Source organism: Lepidochelys kempii, chromosome 4, assembly GCF_965140265.1.
Source record: "Lepidochelys kempii isolate rLepKem1 chromosome 4, rLepKem1.hap2, whole genome shotgun sequence".
Lineage (NCBI taxonomy): Eukaryota > Metazoa > Chordata > Testudines > Cheloniidae > Lepidochelys > Lepidochelys kempii.
In genome coordinates this window covers 57,097,004-57,116,411 of record NC_133259.1, presented here as the reverse complement: position 1 = coordinate 57,116,411, position 19,408 = coordinate 57,097,004, and the positions used below count along the sequence as shown (strand labels likewise).

The 19,408-nt window shown below is 38.9% G+C and overlaps 1 protein-coding gene across 4 annotated transcripts in view; it reads left to right on the top strand.

The window, feature by feature from the left end:
- The window catches only part of LRBA (LPS responsive beige-like anchor protein), a 559,255-nt gene that overhangs the window by 234,587 nt on the left and 305,260 nt on the right, over positions 1 to 19,408 (top strand). The gene's annotated exons all lie outside the window — the stretch shown is intronic.

Genomic DNA, 19,408 nt, shown 5'->3' with positions numbered 1-19,408 from the left:
GCTCTTTTGTATTAAAAACAATTTTATCATGTTCAACAATTTCTCATTTCATAATAAGTTTTGATGGATATTAGCTATTAAGTACTATTAATATTGAGGTTTTTATTATAGCATATTAGAATTACAGTTGAGCCACAAACCCAAAATGTGGTGCTCAAACTGTGTTAAATATGGAAAGCCTTTATGAAAATACTCTGCAAGAAAATACAAAATAATTACACACTTAAACATTTCCGACAACGGTTGGTTAGTTAATCGCTTTCTATGAACATAGTATTTTAAGATTGTAACAGTGTCTCTTCAAACAACTTTGTCTAGCACTTCATACATCAGTGGCTCTTCAATTTTCAGAGTGTGCGCCATTAGTGTTTTGTTCAGTTGTTTGTGTTCCTTAGCTTAAAACAGTTTCTGTCCTTAATGGCTTTTAAATAAGGAGTATGAAGAACTCTTTGCCATTTAGATGTGTTTTGCTTATCATGATAGTACTGGTATAGCGAGATAGGTTGAGCTGTAATTGATAAAATGTAGTGCACACAGAAAGTGAGTTAACTATTCTCTGATTTTCTTCATACAAGGTTTGGTTAATCAGCTTGTAAATTATGTAGTGTAGAAAATATGGACATGATTATTTCTATTTTATAATAAATAATGATCTACAGTGAAATGGAAATATCACATAATGCACTTTGCAGTACACTTAACATAATTCTAGGAAACTTAAATGGCATTAGAGAGGAAAAAAAATCTTTATCGGGAAGCCAGAATGCATTTACTCACCATAAACCTGTTTTTAAAAAAAAAAAAAAAAAAAAAAAAAAGGGCACACGATTGTCATCCTAAGCAAAAGCTGTATTAAAGGGGTTACATTAATATTTTACTTTCCCTTAAAGAATTGTACTACATTTTTGTCATGTAAATTCAATCTTAGTAGTACTTTTTAATATTTGGTTTGTGGTATTTTGTTTTTCATCCTCCTTTGGAATCCATATAATTGCTTGTAGCCATGGCTCTGAAGGCCTAATACTTTCCCATTAATGTCATTTATTTTGTTTCAATATTGATGGCTTTTCTAATGCCCTACGATCAGTGGGCTGCAGTGCTGGCAGCTGGCCTGGGATCGGCAGTGGTTTTAATAAATCACAATCAGACTCATGCCATTACATCAATATTTTTAGTCAATTATAGAGAAGGTCAGGTGCTACATTCGGTATAGGAGCCCCAGCATGTGGCATTTGAGAAACATCTGGTACTGCAACAAAACTGCAAGCCGGGGAAAAAAGAATCCAATTTATCCCATCTAAAGAGACCAAATGAAATCTGCTGCTTTATGGATAACACAATGATGATTATAGCCATTTTGAACATGTTATACTTGCTAGACTTAATACCCTTTATACAGACATATTCCCTAAAGTTTCCATTCAATAAAAACTGAAAATGAAAATATTATTTTCTCAGAAGCAGATGTGAATTGTTGTTTCCTCACAGCAGGCATCTAATATCTTTTGACACATAGTGACCTGCCTGAATGCAATTTGTGTCTTAATATCCAGATTGTACCAGCTTTTGCCACATGAGAGAGAGTAAGCAAGCTCTTTTTCCTTCACTGGATTTGAAGTCCTGGCTATTGCTGTGGCATGCAAAGAAAGCATTCCTTTCACAGAGCTCTGATATCTTTGTGCCCTTTACTGTCATTGCATTTTTTCAAATGCTTAGAGATTTCAGGAAATAATGGGACAGACAAGTACCTGTTCATCCATACATTACTGTCACCTGGAGTGAGGCTCAGGTGAAAACTGAGAAAGCCTGATAAGAATGGTGGAATAAGCAGGAAAGAGGACACAAATGAACAGAGTGGCAGAAGTAATTTTTTTCTGGTGCATAGAGCAGGCATTGTGTTTATTTGGGTCAGGAGACAAATCATCTTTCATGTAGATGACACCTGGTAAAGTGGCTGAATATAAGAAGGATGAGGAGAGATGATGGAGAACACTGGATGAAAGTCTCAGAGGACATACTACCCTTTTCTCATATCGTCCTTCATTGCATTCTAATAGGCTGACTAATGTACCATGGAAATTCATTCTTGGTATTAGAGGGGAAAAGGGTGGTACTCTTCTCAGAAAAATGCAAAGGTAGAACTGCAGACATAAATTATTTTAGAAGCAATAAGGTTTAGGAATTTTTAAGAGAACCTCTGTATATCAAGATCTCTGAATGCTTTTGATTAGTTTAGGAGACTGAGTTTAGGCTCAGGTTTCGGTTGCTTAAGAAACTCTGTTTCAGATTGGTTGAATGTGTTCTAATGGATGCCCTCAAGCAAGAGGCGTCTCTGCCTTAGAGACATTCATCTTTTTTCTGTGTCACAGGCTTGCTGGTAAAAATCTTTGTGATGCTCTCTCCAATTTTTCTTCAGTAAATCAAATCTTCCTTCTTTCAAAAAGATGAATGCTGTAAGGTTGGGGTGTTATAAAAAAAAAATCAATGCAGGCAAAATTGAAACAGTATGCCTCTGTATTGATTGGCCTTGTGAAATCGAAACTAACAGCTTTGTAACTGTTCCAGTGGACAGTTAGCTGACCTGTAATGGATAAACTATCAATATTAGCATTACTATTTTATCTTGTAGTATGTCATTTTAGAATCCAGAGTCCAAGGAAAGAGAAGGGTCGAACTGAATTTTTAATGTTACTTGTGAGAAGTAACCACATTCTTTCTCTGTATAGTTGTTTGTAGATAAGTGAGATACGTATGTGTTCTGTTTTAAAACACAGTATTACTTTAAAGAGCAATGATTATTTTTTAACCTGTTCCCTTTGGCATTTGCAATAAAATGCATTTCAAAATATTTGTTTTTTAAATAAAAAAAGAACAAGAAAAAACTTCAAAGAAAACAGCGCCAAGAGCTCTGCCTATTAGGGCAAATGTAGTTTTATTAGTCTAAAAATTGAAAATATGATGCGCCTTTTCCCCCATCTGTAATATATTGTATGGCTGAGTTTATTAATAAAATTTCAAAATTTCCAGATGTTCATCATAGATTTATACAGATTTACACTTCCTAAATAGGCATCAATGCACAGAATTTTAAAAGCGTCCCCATAAAACACGTCGTGATGAAGAGGTATAATTTTCCCCCTTTCTTACTGGCTCACATGCTTTTCATTCTGACTCCTACCCGACCCTGAGGATCTTGCACTTGACATCAGTGTAAAGCAACATTCATTGCTCTCTCTGGAGCTTTGATGATGCTAGGAAATTCTTTATAGCCTACAATGACAATAACATAGTGAAATGGCTTAATAAACCTAACATTTTTCCTATTTGTCTCCCGCTCTGTGTCCCCCTCCAAAAAATGTAAATCATTAGCAAATGAAGCAGGTGGGAGGGAACAATGTAAATGTCAGTTAAAGAAATAAGGTTTTTTGAAGTACTTTCATGAAATAAGTAGGTGTATAGAAGTTAGTGTTTAAATTTTGTATTTTAGTATGTGTACGTCAATACATATGCAGTAACTCCCAGTGAGTTGTGGGTACAATGTTCTATATGTGTATAGAGGCCTGAGGCCAAGTACCTTCAGCCATTATAAGTGAAAGTTCCTGTACAATCACATTCTATCATGTTAAAATGCCTTTATAAAATATTTTTGTATAATTTTATAATAATTAGTCCCAAACAATGTTTGGGTTACAATGGATACCAAGAAAATGGAAATTTTTAATCAGACAGTCAGATTTCTTCTTACACAATACCTTTTTGATAAATAAACTAAATGTGTAAGAGGCTGCTGAAAGATCTAATGGACACCTGATCTCTGTCTTTCACCATAAGGAGAGTGTAAACCATAGAAATAAGTAAAATCTCCATGTCATGCTGAGATCTACTGAGACTGTGAAGGGATTCAGGTTTGGAGTTTTCATCATCACCTTCTCAATAACTTTTCCCAAAAAGGGAACAATTCAACTTCAGCCCCATCTCAAGAGTTTTTTAGTGCAGGAAAAGTTTTCTTGAACAGGGACCTAATTATAACTTGCTTTAGGGCTATGTGCAATTTGCTTTCACAAAGGGAGACTTTGACTGTTTCTATAAAAAACAGACCCAGTCCCACTGCCTTAGCTTTCACTAGTCATCTGAGAAGAGGTCATCTTAGTGGTAGTTGAGAGGCTGAATATAGCTTACCTAGCAGATCCAGAGCCACCAAAGGTGAAACTGAATGAAATACCACCGGAGAAGAGGGGGAGTTCTTTTCCCTTCCTGCTCTGAAACTGGCTATAGTGAGTTAAACTGTCAGTGAACCAATTCATCTTATCTGAAAAGTAGATGTGGGTGAGACAGGGAAGAGAATAGTCACTATAAGAGTTTTTTTATTCCATTACTCAGAACAGTGTTACTTGTCTAAATCTCATAGTAGAGGAAAAGGAATAATCTCTTAGCTTCTAAGTTTCCACCTCAGGATAAAATATTGTTAAAAAAAAAATCAGTTGCAATTCACAAATACAGAATGGAGGATAACTGGCTAGGCAGTGGTACTGCTGAAAAGAATCTGGGGATTACAGTGGATCACCAATTGAATATGAGTTAATAGAATGATGCTGTTACAAAAAAGGCAGATATTTTTCTCGGAAGTATTAACAGCGGTATCGTACACAAGACATGATGGGAGGTAATCATTCCACTCAGCACTCATGAGCTCTCAGTTGGAGTGCTTGTGTCCAGTTTTGGGCACCACACTTTAAGAAAGATGTGGACAAATCAGAGACAGCCCAAAGGAAAGTGACAAAAATATAAGAGGTCATGGTTTTAAAATCTATCAGGTAAGTCTGAAACAACTGGGCATGTTTAGTGCAGAGAAGAAAAGGATGATGGGGTGGGACATAAAACATGTAAAAGGCTATTATAACAAGGACAGTGATCAGTTGAAATAATCAGCTTAGTTTGCAGCAAGGGAGATTTAGGTTATATATTAGGAAAATTTTCTAACTATAAGAATAGTTAAGCACTGGAACAAATTACCTACAGAGGTTGTGGAATCCCCATTACTGGAGCTTTTAAAAACCGGTAAAACAACCACCTGTCAGGAATGGTCTAGGTGTACGTAATCCTGCCTCAGTGGAAGTGGATTGACTAGATGATATCTTGAGGTCTCTTCCTGCCCTATATATCTGTGATTGGTTTCAGACTATTTTTTGTCACTGTTTGTCATTCCCTGTTACTCCATCTGTTGCAGATTCACTGTGCACTGTAGTGACTTGCAAAGCCAATTAAACAGAGGTGCCTGGGACGGATGGATTGATGAATGTGGTCACAAGACATCCAGCTAGGCCATCAGTTCAATGGCCTAATGGTGGACAGCATTATTTTTCAGTTGCATTTAGGACCCATTGAGAGTCCACTGATTTCCAAGAGTGCAGACAATCTGAACAGGTCCATAGCACTGACAGAAGCTGAGGTCTGACCTCAGACTAAGTTGTGAGTCAGCTGTGCATGAGGTACATGCACTCTGTATTATTGTATCCTTCTCGGATAGCCAGTTTGTATAGGATAACAACTGTTTCCTGCTCCCAGCAAATGTAATTAGTTCTTGTAGCTCAAGTGGTAGAAGAAGTCTGTACTGCAGGTTTGGGGTTTAAACTGGAGCTGGTTAGAACACTTTGGACTAAAAGAGAGGTTATTGAAATATACTGTTGCATTGAAGTCAAAACATTTTGTGGAGACAATTTGGTTTTGACAAAGACTTTGCTTAAAAGGTTTGGGGGAGTGGGGAAGTAGGAGAGAAAGAAAGAGAGACTCACACTCTTAACATGTTTTTTAGGGCACTGGTCTAGGATCTTCAAGTGTCTGCCTATCTGATTTAATGATCTGGGATGAAAAACTCTGAGAGTTTATAATGTAATGACTTAGATAATAGAGTGGAGAGTATGCTTATAAATATTTGTGGATGATACCAAGCTGGGGGGAGTGGAGCGGTTTGGAAGGCAAGGTTAAAATGCAAAGTAACTTTGACAAATTGGAGAATTGGTCTGAAATCAACAAGATGGAATTAAATCGGGGTGGGCAAACTATGGCTCAGAGGCTGCATCCGGCCCCCCCAGACATTTTAATCCAGCCCTCGAGCTTCTGCTGGGGAGTGGAGTCGGGGGCTTGCCTCACTCCACCATGGCTCCTGGAAGCAGCGGCATGCCTCTCCTCCGGCTCCTATGCATAGGGGCAGCCAGGGGGCTCCGCATGCTGCCTCTACCCCAAGCGCCTCCCTCGCAGCTCCCATTGGCCGGGAACCGTGGCCAATGGGAGCTGCAGGGGCGGTGCCTGCGGATGGGGCAGCATGCAGAGCTGCCTGGCCATGCCTTCATGTAGGAGCCATGGGTGGGACAAGCTGTCGCTGCTACTGGGAGCTGCTTGAGTTAAGCGCCACCAAGAGCCTGTACCCCTGACCCCCTCCCATGCCCCAGCCCTCTGCCCCACCCTCCAAACCTGATCCCCTCCCACCCTCCAAACATGAGGGCCTGATCCCTCTCCCACCCTCCAAACCTCTTGTTACCAGCCTGGAGCACCCTGCACCCCCAACCCCTCATCCCCAGCCCAACCCCCAATTTCGTGAGCATTCATGGCCCACCATACAATTTCCATACCCAGATGTGGCCCTCGGGTCAAAAAGTTTGCCCACCCCTGAATCAAATAAAGACAAATGCAAAGTAGTACACTTAAGAAGAAAAAGAAATCAAATGAACAACTACAAAATGTGGAATAACTGGCTAGACAGTAGTACTGCAGAAAATGATCTCGGGTTTATAGTGGATCACAAATTGAATATGAGCCAACAATGAGATGCACTTGTGTAAAAGGCTAATACCATTCTGGAGTGTATTAACAGGAATGTCGTATATATAAGACATGGGAGTTAATTGTCCATATCTACTGAGCACTGGGGAGGCCTCAGCTGGAGTATTCTGTCCAATTCTGGGTTCCACACTTTAGAAAAAATGTGAACAAACTGGAAAGAGTTCAGAGGAAAGCAACCACAAATGACAAAAGATTTAGAAAACTGGACCTGTGAGGAAAAGTTAAAAAGATCTGTCTATGTTTAGTCTTGAGAAAAGATGACTGATAGTGAACGCCCTGCATCTTTAAGCCGGCAGGTATTCGGCTGGCTGGCTGAATGAAGGGAAACAGTGCTTTATGGCTGGGGCAGGGGAACTTGCCGCGGCCAAGGGAGAGGTGCCCCTCCCCACTGGCCCCAGCGTGGACCTGCCATGGCTGGGGGAGAGGCGCCCCTCCCTGCTGGCCTGAGAGTGGACCTGCCCTGCACTTGCCATGGCGGGGGAGAGGAGCCCTTCCCTTGGCCCAGCCCAGCCCCACCGGAGCTGCCGCAGTCACCTCTCCACCAGCCCCAAGATGCTGCAGTGAGAGAGGACTTGGGGGAGTCCTCTCTCCCCACCGCAGCCCCTAGGCAGCCTATACCCCAAACCCCTCATCTCCGGCCCCACCCCAGAGCCTGCACCCCCAGCCAGAGCCCTCACTCCCCTCTGCCCCAGTTGTTAGCGCCCTCCCACACTCCGAACCCCTCGGCCCCACCCCCACCACATTAATTTTGTTATTGGTGCACATAACAAAATTCATTCCTCACATGGACATAAAAAATTAGAGGGAATGCTGGAGCCAACGTGCGTATTCTTGTAGCCCACCTTAACGCTCTTACAGGGTGGGGTGGATGGTAAGATCCTGGAGATGGATTTGCTGGAGGGACCTGGATGGGAAAAGAGGGGGAGCTGGTAAAAGCCTCCTGGGTAATTACAGAATAAACATGGGGTTACCTGCACTGTAGACTTTTATCTGCTGAGTAGTCCCAGACATATAATAATAAAGTTGCAGCCTGTTTTAAACCCATGTCACATGTCTCTTGTCCTTCTTTCGGTATAGCCTAATAGTCTTCAAATATGTAAGGATTGTTTTAAAGAAGATGGCAATTATTCTCCATGTCCTCCTAAGGTAGGGCAAGAAGTAATCTTCAGCAAGGGAGATTTAAGTTAGATATTAGGAAAAACTTGCTAACTATAAGGATAGTTAAATACTAGAATAGGCTTGCAAGAGAGGTTGTAGAACTCTGTCATTGGTGGTTTTTAAGAACAGGTTAGACAAACACCTGTCCATCTGTTGTGGATGGTCTTGGTATACTTGGTCCTGCCACAGTGCAGGGGGTTGGATTAGATGATCTCTAGGCATCTCTTGTGGGCCTACATTTCTGTAATTCTGTGATTCTAAATCAGGAGGAGCAGAGTTAATATAGATCTTTGAAGGTGGTGGTAAGAAATGTAAAGTTTATTTGTTAGCAGACAGAGACTAGAGACCATTGGAGAGGAGAGTGACATGGATTAAATAACAAAATGTCAGGGGAAGAAAGATTACTTCAATTTAAACAAAATGTAGCCATTAAAGAGGGTCAATGTGTTTTTGGGAGGCCAGAGAGTAAGTTGTTATATGCTCAGGGTATGTCTACAGAGCAATTAAAAACCTGCAGCTGGTCCCTGCTAGGCTCATGGGCTGTTTAATTGTGATGTAGACCTTCAGGCTCAGGCTGCAGCCCAAGCTCTGGGACCATCCCACCTTGCAGGGTCCTGGAGCCCGGATTCCAGCCTGCAAGCCCGAGTCAGCTGGCACAGGCCTGCCAAAGGTATCTAATTGCAGTGTAGACATACCCTAAGATAGGTTAAGCAAAGGCCTGAATGAAAAATTTGTCTGTTGGAATGGAAGGAAGAGGATGGATCCTGGAGATATTGAGAGCCAGATTTAGATACTGCCTGAACGGTGTATGTGAGAGAAATCAAAATTAAGCCCAAAGTTGCAACCCTGAGTGTTAGGGAGGATGCTGGTATAGCCGGTGATAGATATTGAATCCTAATGCTTGGAATGAAAGATATGTACTTTGGTTTTGGCCATGTTCAGTTTAATAAGACCTCCAAGAGTTATCTGAGAGAGAGGGAGGCCGAGATGTGGGATTGAATGGAAAGAGGGGGAGAGATCAGAAAGCCATCAGCATAGAGACAATAGCTAAAGCTGTGTGAGCAAGTGAGATCTGCCAGACACAAAGTGTGAAATGAGAGGAGCAAAGAACCAATGACAGAGGTCTGAGGCCACCACAAAGAATGTGAGAGTGGAAGAAGAATACCCACCAAAAGAGATACTGAAGCCTTGAAAAGGTTTGCTTCGCTAGCTATACTGGTTCTGCAAATGAAATAAGATGTATTGGCAAATGCACTTTTTTGCTAGTATAACTACATCTACACTAGGGCTTTTGCCAGTATAGAGCTGCTGTTTAATAAATAAATAAATAAATAAAATAAAATAAATCACATCTCTAATTGGCATTATTGCTCTGGCAAAAGTTTCCAATGTAGACCTGAAACTGGCATAAGGTATAGTGATATATGGATGGTTACACCAGTATAACTGCATCCATATTAAGATGTATACTGGTATAGCTATATCAATAATAATAATAATAATCATAATCATACCTATAACTGATATAGCTATACTGGTGTGAGTTTCAAGTGTAGACCAGACTTGAAAGAGCGGTCAGATGCAGGAGAGAGAACCAGGGAAGGACTATTGAAAGCTCAATGAGGATAAGATGTCAAGGAGAAAGTAATGAATAAGGTCAAAAGCAGCAGAAGAGGAGGACGACGGAGTGGATAGATACTTAACTTTTTTTTTTATTCATTTTGCATTACTTTATGATCCAGAATAACATAGAGAAAATGGTGTTCTGTGATTTACTTGGATTTTTGGCACGTTTTTCTTAATTTTATAGACAGTTATTTGTTTAATTTAAAATATATTTAGTCCTTGAGAAAAATGATAGATTATATCAGAGGTTTTTCTCTTTCAACATTTTAAAGCTGTAAAATTGCTAAATTGTTCTTTGACTGAAAAGAGGTATCCATACAGGCGTATCACTTGCTGTAGAAAGGTTAAGATTAACACTGCAGAGAAACTGAGAGTTGATGAATCTAAAGAAAATGGACATGTTGTACAAAACAGGAGTGGGAGGAATTGTTAGAAAATCATTTTATGATAACATTTACCTTTCAAAGTATAAACATTGTGGCTGAGATTACCAAGAATAATAATAATATGACAAGCATATGAATAGCTGAATGTACTACAGAGTTTGTAAAGTTTTCCATCTGGTGTGTTACTATTTTGCTATAAACCCTCATAGTATTGCTAATGTTGAAGTTGTCAGTGTTTTGCAAGAACCCCTATTTTCAGATATTTCATAACTAACTGAAAAACCCTTGTGGCTGAAACTTGATACAAAGGACGTAAGCCAGAAAATTTTCTTATGGAACTCGAAAAAATCTGTTCAGTTTCTTTGGCTTAAGCAAGGAAATACACATTACCTACTTTTATGCATTATGCAGTCATAAAAATACTGCTAAAGATATCAAAAGGTATCAGACTATACTAAGAACTAATTTGCCTGAGAAAGCTGCATTTTTTTAAATCAAACTTTTTGGGAGGGTGTGAGAGAGCGCTCAGGGGAAAAACAGGCCTCCAGAGGGGGGAAAAATGTGAGGCTACTTTAAAAAAAAACACACCAAAAAACCCATGATTTTTCATAAAGTAGCTTCTAATAATTAATGCCTAAATCGATAAAATAGCAAAAAATTCCCACATCCATCAGCAGCTGGCCAAAAGATTCCAGGTCAGACCTAGCCATGATGATCCACACATCTGTGACATCTAGGCTTGATGGTTGCAGTTAATTATTCCTACGAATGAAGCTGCACCTTGACAAAAACTCTAGCTGGTATAATATACACATTTAAAAAATGCTCATAGGAAAGGAAAATATCTTTAAAGGAAGAGAAAAAAATCCACATGGATATACTGTTACTCTGCCAAGAGGTGCATAGAACTAAACTGATTAACTAGCTGACCTTGTTATAACTTTGTCCTCTCTAATTCCTCCATCCCCTCATATTTCTTTCACTTGTAGTGTCTCATCTTGTCTTTGTAAACTTTATGACTGGAATGCAAACTCTTCATGGCAGGGAACGAGTATTCCTTATTTGTGAAACATTTAGCATACCTTTGGGCACTCAAAATTAATTAATATACATGCTGAATCTAGACAATCATTACTTCCTAACAAGGTGTTAACCTGCCCCTATTTACTCAAAAGGGGAGGGGGGCTTTTGACATGTTATGAGTTAAAATGGAATCTCTTATTTTGAACTGTAAATAGGTCCTGATAGCTGTAAGACACCAGTTGGATTAGCAGCGGGTTTTGAGGTTTTTGATTTTGATTGACACATTTATAGTATGACCAGGTTTATGTGCCGGAAACCCTCAGCCCAGAGATAGCACAAAAGAATAAATAGCTTGTAGGTGTGGTAAATTACATGAAGTCACACAGCAGTTGAAAAAGCAGACGAACTCTATCTGAAGAACTTGAATTCAGAGCTATTGCTGGGGATGTGAAAATAATATGCTACGTATGAGTGGTAAGGCAAGCTTTGCTTTTGCCATCTCATACTTGTATTAAAGAATGCACAGAATTCTATTTAGATTATAGAGTGTCGTGTGTCTTGATCAGTGCATCAGTTTGAAAACAAAGAAATAGACCACTTTTATAGTGCATGAGCCTAATGCTCCACTGCTTTGCATCTTGCACTGATGCAAAGTAAGGGCAGGTCTGTGCTTAAAATGTTGTGTCAGTGCAGCTGCACTGATGCAGCTGTGCCACGGTAACACTTTAATGAAGACACTCTTACGCTGACGGGAGAGAGCTCTCTTGTTGGTGTAGTTAATCCACCTCCCCCGCTCCCCCGCCAAAGAGGCGGTAGCTATATCGATGGGAGAAGCTCTCCTGCTGACATAGCGCTGTCTACACCAGGTGTTAGGTTGGTTGCTCAGGGATGTGGATTTTTCACACCCCTGAGTGATGTGGTTATACTGATGTAAGTCTGTACTGTAGACCAGACCTAAGTGCAAAACACTGATGTGTGTAAGTGGAGAATTCTGATTGGGTAGCATTTTACATTCACCTTGTGCAGGCGTAAATAACTACGCAGAGTGCAAAGCGGTGAAGAACCAGGCCCCCTATATTTCATACTGTACCAGAGCTGCTACATGTTTACTACTTTGCCTAACCTAAAATTTTACAGCTAGTACAAATTGCAAAGAGCAGTTGATAAATCTATGATTTTCAATATGACCACACAAGTCCTATACTCATTTTGCTTTGTGTATGGCTTTAGATTAAATTTAGCTGACATCTTCCAAATAGAGTGTAGAGGCAGCATAAGAAGAATAGAGGACCACTTGATCTGTGTAATTCAGTTACTTTTAATGTCATTAAATATACAACAGTGTCTCTGTTAACTGGGTATGCAGAGGTAACATACAGTAACATTCTCTTTAATCCACACTCTGATAAATCACATACCTACCCAGTTAATTAAAGATGCCTGATGGGGAACATTCAATATATGCTTTTCAGTGACTGGGTAGTACACTGACTGAGTCTCTTTACACAGCATGTCTGTTGTTTTCTGCCAGTTTATTCACTGTAGTATACAGGTGTGAATGATATTTATGCTAGTATACATTAACTTCATGCTGCCTCTCATCTCTTGTGTTTGCTAAGTCAATCTTATCTTAAAGTATGATTCTCGCTTTTCAATACACACTTTACATTTTAAATGTATCTGTAGTAAACACCAGTTTAAAAATACACACACATTTTAGTGCCAGCTAAAGTAAAGATTGTATTCCACTCCTCCTCAGACTGCTGGTTGGACTGTGGTACTGAATGGGCTGCTTTGGCATCACATGCAGAAGTCCTTGGAAGTACCAATCAGTCAAGGCAGAGTTCCATCTGCTTATGCATAAGTAATATCACCACTCTTATCTTCAGAAGTCATTTTGGGAAGGTGGGACAGAGATACAGAGCTGTAGTGAAAGGAGGCACTAGAATTCTGGAGTTCATAATCCCATTGTGTGAAGTGAAAGGAGGTGTAGCTTTTGGCAGAATCATGGAGAGGGGACCTTGGCTGCTGACAAACAGTTGCTAGTAAAAAGCTGAGCTGGGGGAAGTGCCTGTCTGGTGTGGGGTGTCTCAGGCCAAGTCTTCGCTGCACATAAAGATAATGGTTTTTTATTTTGTTTTTTTTACTGTAAATGAAGACAAAGCAGTAGCTTTTACCACAAGGTTTCTAGGTGATGTCAACACTATACCCAACACTTGTGGTTGACCTCATCTAGTTTGCCTCATGGTAAAACTAGTGCCTTGTCTCTACTGTGTTTGTTCGTTCCACTCTCAGCAAGTACAGTGCCATACGGTTTCCCTAGCTACTTTCTAGCAGCTGCTGCAGCTGCAAGGGGTAGAAGCGGTGTCTGATCTGAGGGCAGCCACCAACACCAAGAAAAGGGAGGTGCTGGTGAACAGACATTGCCTCCAACCCTGCAAATGGCTTTTCCCCAGCAGCAGTTGCTTTTACGTGCCAGTGATACAGTATCTCTCTCCTTCCTGCAGTGTGCCCCTTCCAGCAGACTGCAATTATGTAGTCCACTAGTTCTTCTCTCCTGAGTCCTCTCTTCCCTTCTGCTCCCCCCGCCCCTTGTTTGTCTCCTTTCAGTGTGGATGGATGGATACTAATGTTGCTTCCCCACAGGTTGAGTCCCTGTGCTTTTCCTTTGTATGCCTAGTTACAGGCACCTAAAAATAGGGAGTGTATGTAGTTAAACTCTGTTATATAAACTCTATCCAGTTGTGATGTGACATTAAGATGCCTTATTTTACAGTCTAGTATTGCTGGAAATGGAATAATATAAATATACATGTTAAGCAATGGGTCATTCATTTTGTGACCTCCAATAAGGCAAGTCATCTTTGGGGTATTATGGAGACCAAGTTCTTTAAAGGGTTTCTTACAAACAGACAAAGGGAATGCTATTTTTTCTCTAGTCCACTCTGCTTTTTTAGATTAAGGATATACATTCTTATCTGGAAAGCAGTAAAATGTGTAAAAAATTTAATGATGGTTCTGGATGTTGTCAAGAATAATCATGTCATCCATCAGAGAAAGGGGATTTGTAGATGGAATATCCAGCAAATTTAATATTCTTTCTTTCCTATTCTGCATTTTAGGATCATGTGAAATTTGAATAGCTGTAACTACGCTGGGGCTGTTTCCCCTGTTCTGTGTATTCTTTGCCTCTGGAGGTATTGTTAAAGGGGGCGGGGGAATGAGGTAAACGCTATCAAATCACTCCAAAGTCTGCTTCTTTCATTTTTTCGTTACCCTTGGTAAGGCCACTACACTTACAATTCCATTATTGTATGAGAGGTCTGTGTTCTATGAAAGTCAGTGCCAAAGCTCCTATTGATTTTTTTGGGTGCATGATTGCTCTGAGTTTACCTATATGCAATATGATTTAAGTCAGTAATAATATAGTGACATAATACAAAATACTGTGTCTGACTGACACTTCACCTGTGCACACAGATTCTGAAATCCTAAGTACTGTTTAGATGTATGAATGCTTCATAGTGTTTCTTAGTATTCTGATAATTTACCATACAGTAGAACATCAGTGTTATGAACTGACTGGTCAACCACAACCTCATTTGAAATCGCTATGCAATCAGGCAGCAGCAGAGACAAAAGACAGAAAAAAAGAAAATACAGTACTGTGTTGAACATAAACTACTAAAAAAAAAAGGGGAAAGTTTAATTTTTTTTTTGACAAGGCAAGGAAACTGTTTCTGTGCTTGTTTCCTTTAAATTAAGATCAGTTAAAAGCAGCATTTTTCTTCTGCACAGCAAAGTTTTAAAGCTGTATTAAGACAATGTTCAGTTGTAAACTTTTGAAAGAACAACCATAACATTTTGTTCAGAGTTACGGACATTTCAGAATAATGCACAACTAAAGCTGCAAAATGTGTTCTGCATAAACCTACCATGAAACAATACATTTAGCACAATAAATGATCAAATAGTTTACCTCTTTTGACTCACATTCAGGCTCTGTCCCCCAAAAACATATTTTTATAGACTTTCTACGTCACTGTTAATGAGATGAAATGGCCAGGTGAAATGGAGATAATTTTTAGTGAACATTTCAGTAACTGTTTTTCCTAGATTGAAATAGCATAGAAAATACAAATGAAACCAAAAACCTCAAAACAAATCCCGAGCATGAACTCTCCTCCTCCTCCACTGTATGAAAGAGCTTTCCAGGATGCCAAAGGATTTATGTGTTCCATATACCTTTTAAAGAAAGTATTGCTTTTCCAGAATAAGGTCAAGATGAGTCTCTGATCGGTATCTGGGAAGGAGTGGGGGAATCTATTTTCAAACTTTTTTAGAACTCAATTGTCTTTTGAGAGAACAATATCTGTGGAGTATCGATCGTCTGTGTCCAGTAGTTAGTCAAAGGCTATCTCCTTTGACTAACCCCTTAGCGTGGTGTCATCCTCCTTCATGTGATAGATTGTTACAATCTCAGCCAGTGTAATTACGCACTAGCCAAGTGGGTCATTTATTTCTGTACCTTCACCATTTACCAAAAATCTCCTTTATCTTTGGAAGCCAGCTCTTCCTTTTGCAGTAAAAGCAAAATAAGGCACATAAAACATTAGAGTCTAGAACTAAGGGTTTGAAAAATCACTAAAAGAATAACTTTAAAAAACTGTTTTACCTTTTAGGAACACCTAATATAGTTTTAAATCTATTTTTCCCGTGTCCTAGAGAACAAAACACATACACACAGTCCACTGTTTTTCATGTGCCTAATAAACACTAATTTTTATTTCTGGATGTTTTTGTTTTGTATTTTGTCTGTTAACAGCAGGTGCTTTCATTTACACAATGTCTTTTTTTCTCCCTTCAGTTCCCTGTCTTACTTAATTTCTCTTCCATGGCATTGGTTATGTTTAGCAGTGTTTATAGTTAAAAGAATGGCATCTAAAATTGGTCATTTGTGATATTTTAAGAGCAAATGCTATAGAAGGTCTGCTACTTTTCTTTGAAGGCACAATATTGACAATTTAAATGTATCTCTTCTTGAAAATATTCAGAGTTTAAAAGGAAAAAGTGTATAATTTCAATTTATTTAAAATCGTAAGTTTATCTTCCTGATTGTGTAAAAAGTCTTTTTTAACATGATTTCCAATGCATATTGTTAAATAAGACTGAAGCTCAATAGATAAGTGTACTACCACTTTTTCATGTCATCTCATAGTTGAGACATGGATTCCTATTAAGATTAGGTCCCAAATAAAGGACCTCTGACTTTAGTCATATCGAAAGGTATCATATCGTTTGGAAGTTTTCTGCTTGGAGGCCTAGGTTCAGAACAGCAGGAAAGTTGCTGGTCAGGATTAAGGAGCTGCATTTATTCATTTTCAGTCTCAAACATACCTGTGCACAGCTCTTCCCAGTGCAATTAATGTCAGTTTCTTGAGCACCACATTTCACTATGTAACCAAAAATCATTGCCACTAGCCAGGAAAAAAAAATTGTTTTTGTATATTCATTTTTATAAAACTTCTTGTATTTCAACATACTGGAATCTAGATTTTGTATTGAACAACAAACATATTTACAGAGTTGAATTTCTTTTTAATATTAAATTATTGCTACTTTTTGGTTTATATTTATTACTTTACAGTATCCCTACATATTTTTAAGAATGTGGCAGTGTGTCAAGGTCCTAAATCTTTCTCACTCTGACACATAAGTCAGTTTATGTATGTTTATATTTGAATCCTTGGGCTGAGACAGCTTTGTGACCTACATCCTGATTCTAATTTCAGATGCATGACTCACATCTCAAAATCAAACATATTTGGTATTTTTTAAGGTACATGATAATTCATGCCATGCATCTGAGATTGGGATCTAGTTTAGGATCACTTTTGATTAATCACAGAAGAATGCAATTGGAGAAAAGATTTTGCAGGCTATATTCTGAGAGAGAGCTACATATATTAAATCCCAAATATTAGGTTACTTGATACAGCTCTGTATAGTATAGTTGTTACAGGGGTCACTTCAATCTTAAAATGTTTGTGTAACTTAATAACCTCAAGAGTTGTTTCTTTGTTTCCTTCCCACTGCTTCCTCTGCCCAAGGCATCTCCAATAGAGCACATAAATATCATGCGTTTCAATTAAAAAACAAACAAACAAGGTCTTCATAAAAGAACCCAGGTTTGCTAGTCAAGTGATGTCCTATTACATATTCCCTCTCTTCTTCTATTCTCAGTCCTCTTCTCCCCTGTTCTCAACCTAGCTAGCTGCCCCCATATCTGTTTCAGAATTTTGGTCTGAGACACAAGCTGAGTTTTTAGGCCCACAGTACTGCATCCAATATCTCAGTAATTTTGGTGGTGATACTGCAAACGCGGTCCATCAATTCACATGCAGATTGCCCCCAACAAAGGCTGGCCAGTTACGGCTGGCAAACATGAAAACTAATAGTAGACTGAGGGCAGGAGAAATGGAGAGATGAGTCCTATCCATGAAAACTTCAAAACACAATTTTTGGACCTCATGTTATCCTAACTAATCTAAAGTAAGGCATATATTATCTTCCTTATTTGTAAAAGCATTTATTTGGTGCCATTTCTTTCAAATGGAAGAGAGCCACAAAGCAGGTAGGGGATGGCACTAATAGCCAAAATGGAAATCTCAAGCATTTCTGTTTCCTAATGCATGCAGATATGCCCTCCCTGGTCCTGAGTGTACCTCCTCTATTTCTTTTCTCCCTATTTCAAAATATACTCTTTACTTGACTTTTCAGTTTTTCACTTCATTGTTCTTCCCCATTTTTCTCTCCTTCCACACCTTCTCCCACTCTTTCTGTACTTTTCTTTCCCATGGTCTCATGCCCCATCTTCTGTATGTGCACCTGCCTCTTCCCCTAAAGGTTCAGCCTTGTAAAGTATTAAGCCGCTGCTCTACCCATAGATTTCTCTGTCTTCTATGCTGCTGAGTGCAGCTCCCTCAAGAGCCGCCATCACATTACTAAGAAAACAAAAACATCAATATTAGAGGGAGCTAGTGGTCAGCAGTGACTACCTGATGCTTCCTCCCCCCCCCCCCCAATGTGCTCAGGTGTGGCACTCCAGGTGGAGGAAGGATATGACAACAAACAGCGCAGCTATCCCCCTTGTGATCCATATTGGCACTTCCTCTTCAGTTAACTAGCCAGCCTTTGTTGAGGGTAGTCTGCCTGTGAATAGATGGACTATTGATTTGAAACAATAATGAAACTTTGTACTTAGTATATTTCATCTTGAGGATCACAAATGTTTTCCAAACATTATTTAATCCTGGTAATACCCCATGACGTAAACATTAACCCTGTTTTACAGATGAGAAACGAGGCAACATGCTTAAATGTCTTGTCCAAGTTCGCAATATTCAGTGACAGATGAGAATAGAATCCTGATTCCTAATCCTATGCTCAAACCACTGCTCATGTTCCTTCTATGTGACTGGCTCAAAATGTAGGCAGAGATCAAATTAATACTGTCTCATTTAAAATAAGGGTTCACAAATTCCAAGCATCTTGGATTCCCTTAGACAAACAAAAATATATTTACTTGAGAAGAAGAGGTTATTTTGTCCAAGAGTGGACATTTATAAGCTTGTAGGTGTTTCTTTTAAAATACAGTTTTCAGCTGTTCAGTAAATATTTTAAAACATGTACAATTTAAATACTGATGCATTTAGTACTATTTAGGCTTTGCTTTGCCTGTTTTTAATATGTGCTGATAACCTTGTATTAGGCAAACATTAACAGCCCCTACCTCTTATAGAAATATTTAGTATGTAATGAACATTATAAGAAGTCTTGCAATATGAAATCAGCATGTTGCATTTTAAGTTGGATTTCAAGTTAGTGTGTGTGTAATACTTGGTTATTTACTGAGTTTGTAGTCAGAATACACACTAAGCATGTGCATTACAGTGCAATAATTAGCATATAATTTTCAACATTGCACTGAACTTTTGTCATAAAATTTAAGGGGATTTTAATTGCTAGTAATCAGAATTGCATGTTAATAGGCTGTAGATAATTAGGAAGCCATTTGCATTTCTCTTCCCACGAATTTTCTTAGTATTCAGACCCTCATTTAATTAATAACTTTTTCTCATGAGGATTGGATAATCCTATTTAGTCACAGTAATAACAGACATGTCATTTTTTCCTTTAGCTTTTCCTTCAGTCCTAATGATTTTTTGGAAGGATTATAGCATTGATTAGTTAGCTGTATTAGTGTTAGATGTATTTTCCTTTTGGCTTCCAATAAACTGAAAAAAACTGCCTTAGAAGCAACAATAGTAGCATTGAGTGTAAATCTTCATTGTTGTGGGGGTAATGAAGGTTTG